At 36.0% G+C, this 6,870-nt stretch overlaps 1 pseudogene across 1 annotated transcript; it reads right to left on the minus strand.

Annotated features, from left to right (window-relative positions):
• Positions 1-1,367: 1,367 nt before the first annotated feature.
• LOC145054188 (polyphenol oxidase I, chloroplastic pseudogene) lies at positions 1,368-3,499 on the minus strand (annotated as a pseudogene). Its single transcript, XR_013684722.1, has one exon. The product of XR_013684722.1 is annotated as a polyphenol oxidase I, chloroplastic pseudogene (transcript).
• Between the last annotated feature and the right edge of the window lie 3,371 nt (positions 3,500-6,870).

Here is a 6,870-nt window from a genome sequence, read left to right on the forward strand (position 1 = left end):
GACGCCACCATCTTCGCTCTTTATTTCTTCTTTGGTGTTCGACCGTGAGGAGAATGGTGGTGTTCCAGGGGGAGGATGGGCGGTTCGACAATGGTAATGGTAACCGAGGTGATTGTGGAATTAAAAAGAACCGGGAAGAGAAAAATGGGTGGGTCCAGGGGGGAGAGAGAGAGAGAGAGAGAGAGAGAGAGAGAGAGAGAGAGAGAGAGAGAGAGAGAGAGAGAGAGAGAGAGAGAGATTATTTTCTTTTTATTTTTTAATAAAAATAGTAATAAAAAGTTCAAAATATATAAAAAGAATTATCAAAGGGCATATTCGTCATTTTAGGATGGGTCTGGACTAAAGACACACAAAAATGCAAACCATAAGGACCAAAACCACACAAGGTATCTAAAATTGGACCGTTTGTGCACCAATATTTCGTTTTGGACCAAAACTATAGAATTTTGCCAACCACAGGGACCATTTTTGCAATTTTGTATAAAGATAATTCCTTTTCAATGAACATTCGCCTATTTTTAATAGGGAGCATACAATTTTTTTAATAGAACGTTTTGTCCTATTTAAACGTGTTTCATTCAAACCACAAAATATAGTTGGTGAGATCATGAAAATAAATTAGTATATGTGGATCTAACTTTAAGTGGGAAAAAGGTTGTCATTTACAAATTCATTATATAATTGTGCACCTAGCCACCTACTACATATATTCCGTTATTCATTTTTTGTTTCATTTGACTTTGACTAATCATGTGCGAAAAGTCTTTGCATTAATCTTTTAGATTAATTAAGTTAAAATACATGTTATCATACAATAACAACATATATAACGGTGTAATTTACTTTCGTCGAAAACGACAATCGTAATTGTCTAAACCTTAAAACGTTGATTTGCAGTATCCCAACCATGTCATATCATTTTAGCCCCAAAGAGCATCATGTGACAAGTAACGCAGATATTCAAATGGCTCATTCAGGTTTGGGGGACCTAATAGATAACCGGAGAGCAAGTGAAAGGAAGCACCTCCATGTCATCGGGTATTATTCGTTCTTATCCCAAATTCGCACCTTGGAAGCATATGAGCTACTAGGTTTCCAAACAGGTTAAATGCAATATTTGTAAGCATGCAAATTTAGTGTAATTTATAACTTGTTCAACAGGGTTTGAAATAAAATTGCTTAATCCTTGCAAAAAGTTATTGTAATATGACTTAAGATTTTTGGCAAAAAGCAATCAGGTCTAGCTAAAATACAATGGAATAATATCACGCTAAAGGGAACTTTTTCCTGAAAGTATTATTATTCTTTTTAGTAATCTCAAACCTTAAACTAATCAATAATTGTTTGTAGAAATGAAAAACAAGACATGGAGAACTAATAATAATTTATTTAAATTATAATTAACATTGATTTGGTCAAAAGTGAAACCCCAAATTACGACATGACCACAGACTCGACTCAGATTTTATTTTAAATCCGACCCAAAATCACATGAACTCGGACTCAAACCCAAACATTCCGGTGACAAACATCAACCCTCACCACTAATCAAGGGTCGAACTACGCTGATAATAATAATAATAATAATAATAATAATTAAGGGAATAGCAAGATCATTAATCAAACATATTTAACTAATGATCCCAACTGAGAGTCGTCAAATCTTGAAATCAAGCGTAGATGATCTTGATGTTATCAATGGTGATGTCTTCGGATCCGGACCTTGGGACAATCGTCACCAAAACATTGTCGTCGTCGTCGGCCTCCAGATCCTCCAGCAGCTCCGTCAGTCCGGCGCGGAAGTTGGTCTTGCTCATCGTCTTACCCTTGTGTTTGTGTGGCAACTGTGCGAAACTTCCGGCGAACTCAGTCTGATCTGGTGCACTAGCATCGTCGTCCTCGTCGTTCACATACACATCAAACTTCACGTACTTCTCGCTATCATAAGTGATACCCTGCACAATCAAAAGCTCCTCTTGGTCCTCCTTCTCCTTCTTGCTTCTTGATTTCTTCGGTCTTGCCACCAAAACCTTCACGATCTTGTCGAGTTTCACCGGGAAGGAAACTTCCTTCGCCTGTTTTACTTTTCCGATGGATTTCCTCGCAACTCCAGACCTGGGTGCACGTGGGACTGGCTTGCTTTTTAGCCATGGTACGTCGACTCTCTGGTAGTCGTACCCTAGCTGGTTTGTGTACAAACAATCCTTAACATACACTCGAACAAGATTCTTGTTTTCGTCGTAAAACACGAAAGAGGTGTTGAGCCAATCGGGATCGGTGATGTCCTTGTGTTTGCCTCCCTGCATCTTCCACAACGACCACATTCGATCGACGTTGGAATGGTGACAGTAAAAGAGCGTGTCACGACCGGCGGAGTAGAAGTTACCGAGGTTTTCACCGTTTAGTTCTCTTGGGTCACCGACCCACCGGTGAACCGGTGTGTGTGGGCTTTGTTCAACTGATCCACCACCGCTAATGGGTTCGATTCCGGCACGATACTCACCACCGAAGAAAGCTGTGGGGTCGGTGGCGTTTGTCACCATTTGACGATACATTATCGCGAGATTGTTCTTCACCTTTTCGATATCAGTAGTGTCTGAATCTTTCCCATTGTAACCCAGATCGACGACTCCTTGCAAGTGACCTTGGTTTCTTTTGGGATCAAAAACTGCGTTTTTGGGATCGTTAAAGTATTTCGGAATTGTCATTCCGGCAGGGGTGTCCCAGTTCCAGAATGGCAAAGCGAAAGTGGGATCATCGATCAAGCTCCCCAGGATTCTCTCGTAAAAGTAGAGATACCAACGGTGGAAGGGGAAGAATAGCCATGAGTTATGAATCTGGATTTCAATATCGGGAAATCCACTTGAAGATTGAGTGTAAGCGCCATTGCAGTAAGCACAGTGAATGTGTGCTTGTTGCAGAAAGTTTCGAGGATCGGTTTCGGGAAGTTCCTTCATGCGTTTGATCGCTTCGTTGAATTTAGCAATGTACTTAGGGCTGAGCAAATGGGCTGCGGGTCTCACCCTGAACGCCTCATTCTTAGGGAACTTGAAGTCCATGATCTGGGGGGAGTCAGGCGGGCAACAGTCGCCGCCGGTGGGAGTGCTCTCCCCAGGTCTAAACCCCGAAAGAGGGTTAGTCCCACATTTGGAAATATCAGGGGCGGATATTGGCGCAGCTCCAACAGACGGAACAGACGTCAAGTTCACAGCTCCGGCGAGACCACCGAGACCGAGAAGAACATTCCGGCGATCAAGGTTGTTCAGGGAGTTCTCAGAAGAACCAGCATTGCAAGAGATTTTGTGTTTTAGTGGCTTATTAAGGGCACATTTCTTCGAGAACAACGGCCAAGAAGAGATGACAGGGGAAGTGGTGGTGAAAGAAGAAGCGTAGGTTTTAGTGGTGGCTCCGGCAGCTGTAACTGTTGGTGTGGGAAGAGAAGCCATGAGCTTTTGGTGGTGTGCATACTAACGTTGATCGTAGCATGGTTTATATAGAGGGGTTCGTGTACCATTTGGCTTTCCCCAGTTGTAATGTCGCCCCATGATGGTTGAAATTTCAAACACACTTTTAAACCCTTTTTATTTTCCTTCTATCGGATTTGGATATTCTATATGCAAAAACTAGAATAAAACATTAATTTAATATGCCCACGCACACAAAGAAGTTGTTGGCATATATGATCCAATCTAAAACTTGTCAATAAATAAATATGCTAAAATTAAAATTATAGCTTATATTAAAGGGTGTTTTTTTTATTTTTAATTAGAAAAAATCATCTCTAATAAATGAATATTATTTTGGTTACTTGTCACGCTCTCATTCAATTTATCAAAATTTTTGATTATTTTAAATTAATTTTTTTTCCACAAACTATTTTATGAGTTTTTCTATTTTATTAAATTTCATATAATATATTAATATAACAATTACAATATATAGTAATAAATGAATATCAATTTTATTAATAAATTTACCTTTTAATTTCAAAATTCATAAAATTAAAAGCTCATTAGTTTTTTTTCTGTATTTATTTTATTTGTTTAAATTTAAAAGATAAATAACATTTTCATTATAATAATTTATTATTTTTCTTATTTTCTTATAAATTCAAAGTTTTAAAATACTTTAACCTTTATATTTAACTTTTTTTAAAATAACCCACACGACTAGTGTATGAATAAAGAAATAATATGCAGTCTGTAAAACAAAACAACTTATTTTTAAAAGACTATAATACAAAAAAAATATTTAATAATGTTCTAAGACCAACAAATAACATATCATTTTTTTAGATATTCATAACATTTATACTAAAGATGTCAAATATGTAATTATACATGGAGCGGGGAGACCATATCAACTTTCTAAAAAAGTCATTGTGAGAGAGGGGTATTCTAACATATATAGAGACACAAGAGACTGTGTCACATCAATATGCACTAGTACAAACTATGCTATGGTGTCGACTTTTGAAAACCGAGTTTTCTTGGTTTTCATATTTCTCATCACTAAAGGTCATAAACTAATTCACATGATTATTTCCATGACGATTTATTGAAAACGAGTCACCATTGCACATTAAACTTCACACATTCACGTCGGTTTTACATTGAAAAAATGACAACTTTTGCGACGGCCTAAAACGGTGGGCAAATGTACTATTTACTAACGGGTTTTGTTATTTTATATGTGCATTTACTTTGTATCGGTTATTAAGCGAGACATATGGTATTGAAGTTTCATTTGAAGTGATTAAATCTTATATTGAAGTGTCTAACATGAAAAAACCTGTGACAAGTCGTGCAACGGCCGAAAACGGTGGCCAAGTGTCATATATTATAACCGGTTTTTTATTTGATATGTACCTTAATGGGCTTAAGTGAAATCCAACTATTCAAGTCCAGTAAACCGATTCAAACTATCCAAGTTTAATAAACCGGTTCAAATGTTTTTTTAACGTATCTATCACACCGGTTCAACTTGGTTTTTTAAGAAACTATCCATTTCAATCCGGTCTAAACTATGACATAAAATCGGGTGTTGGTTAAATCGTTCTCATCCCCGAATCCCAGTTCGAATCGGTTTTAAAAACATTGGACATAATATCATAATTTGTCACTACAAGTTGTAAAATATCACCATTACTATAAATATTTTTTGGTCATTCAAATTATTCATCACATTCTATTTATATTGTTCTTCACATGTAGCTAATGTTATAAGTAAATATGACAAACTCCACACGCATAAGATGGAAAAGAAAGGATTGTAATGAAGAATTTATCAAGCTAATATTTTAACATAAACAAATCTTAACGAAAACCAAAAAAATCAAACCAATTATTAATAAAAAATATTGGGTATACAACAACAAGCCTCAATATTCTGGATATATATATATTGAAAATTAACAAAAGGAAAAAGCTAACCTAAAAATATTTATAATACTTATAAAAGAGAAAAAGAATAGTATCAGGTTTTGTCCTACAACAAGTCTATCTTCACAACTTCTTTTTGCCCTTACGTGTTTTTGTACCCTTACAGTCTGAACGAAAGTAATCATTGCGAGATCAGCAGCCATATCAAGTTTATCTAGAGGTGACATTATATATTTATATTTGTGTGGTAAAAGTATTTTAATATATTTCTCATCATCGCTCCCATATGCATCTCTATAACTTTTTGAAGGTGTCTTGATCACAATTTACTTTTTATTATCCTTCGGGTTTCTCACATAGAATATATGTTGTGCTTGTGAGGCAAGTATGAACAGATCATCCTTATGCCTTAATGTATCTAGTTTTACCAAGGTGTAGCCAAGATGATCTTTTTTAACCTTTTTTTTATTATGAACCAAGTTACATAAGAAAATAGGAATTTTTTATATGATAATCTAGAACCTATATATCTTTTAGAACACCATAATAGACGGTGTTGTCATAGCTTACTTCTTTTCTAAATATATGTGTATCATTTGACTCTACGCAAACCTAATTATTTTGGTTAACTATACCTTCACGGGATTGTGTATGAAATAGGTAGCCAATGATGTGATATAGAACATATTTCATTACGACATGTTATAGGTGATGAGAACCTCACCTTCACTCCTCTGAAACGCTATGTATGTTGATCGTCATCTCTCGCTCTACCTAAATATCATAAAAAAGGATAAGCCTCAGGGAGCAAATTGATCAGTTACTGTTTTGTTCAAGAAATTGATGAATAATAGGGAGTACAAATTTCTCAAAACAAAAATTATCTTGGATCATTATTTCACCTCGTCTTTTAACCAATGACCGATAGCTTCATTGTGCTTATTCTCCAGCAACGCTTGTCTTTTCGTTGTGTTTATTCTCCAGCAATGCTTGTCTTTTCATGGGATGTTTATTTTTTTTAGATGTATCTTGTGTCGCCTATGGTTACATTGATGAACATTCAAGTTAGAATATCTTACTTTTTTACCTAATATTGTAACATCCCAAAAATCAAGGTAAAATTTTTATTTTCAAAAAAAAAAAAACAAAAACTATAAATGTTTACAAATCATAGTTCCTAAATGTTAAAATCATAAATAAGAGTATCCCAAAATCAAATCTCATAAAAATTCGAAGGATGTGCACAATCAAGCCTTTTCCTTGCCCATGTCCTCTGAAGCACCTGAAACCATAACAATCAAACTGTAAGCTAAATCTTAGTGAGTTCCCCTAAAAGTATCATACACAACCAAACAAATAACAACATGTAAATATGAGCCTTCAGCATGACTGGACTGCCTCGCAGGGCCTACAACCTATCTAGACTGCTATTCGGGCCTTCGGTCTGACTGGACCACCTTGTAGGGCCTACAACCTATCTGAACCACCC

This window comes from Lactuca serriola, chromosome 5, assembly GCF_051521515.1.
Source record: "Lactuca serriola cultivar US96UC23 chromosome 5, Lser_US96UC23_V15, whole genome shotgun sequence".
Lineage (NCBI taxonomy): Eukaryota > Viridiplantae > Streptophyta > Magnoliopsida > Asterales > Asteraceae > Lactuca > Lactuca serriola.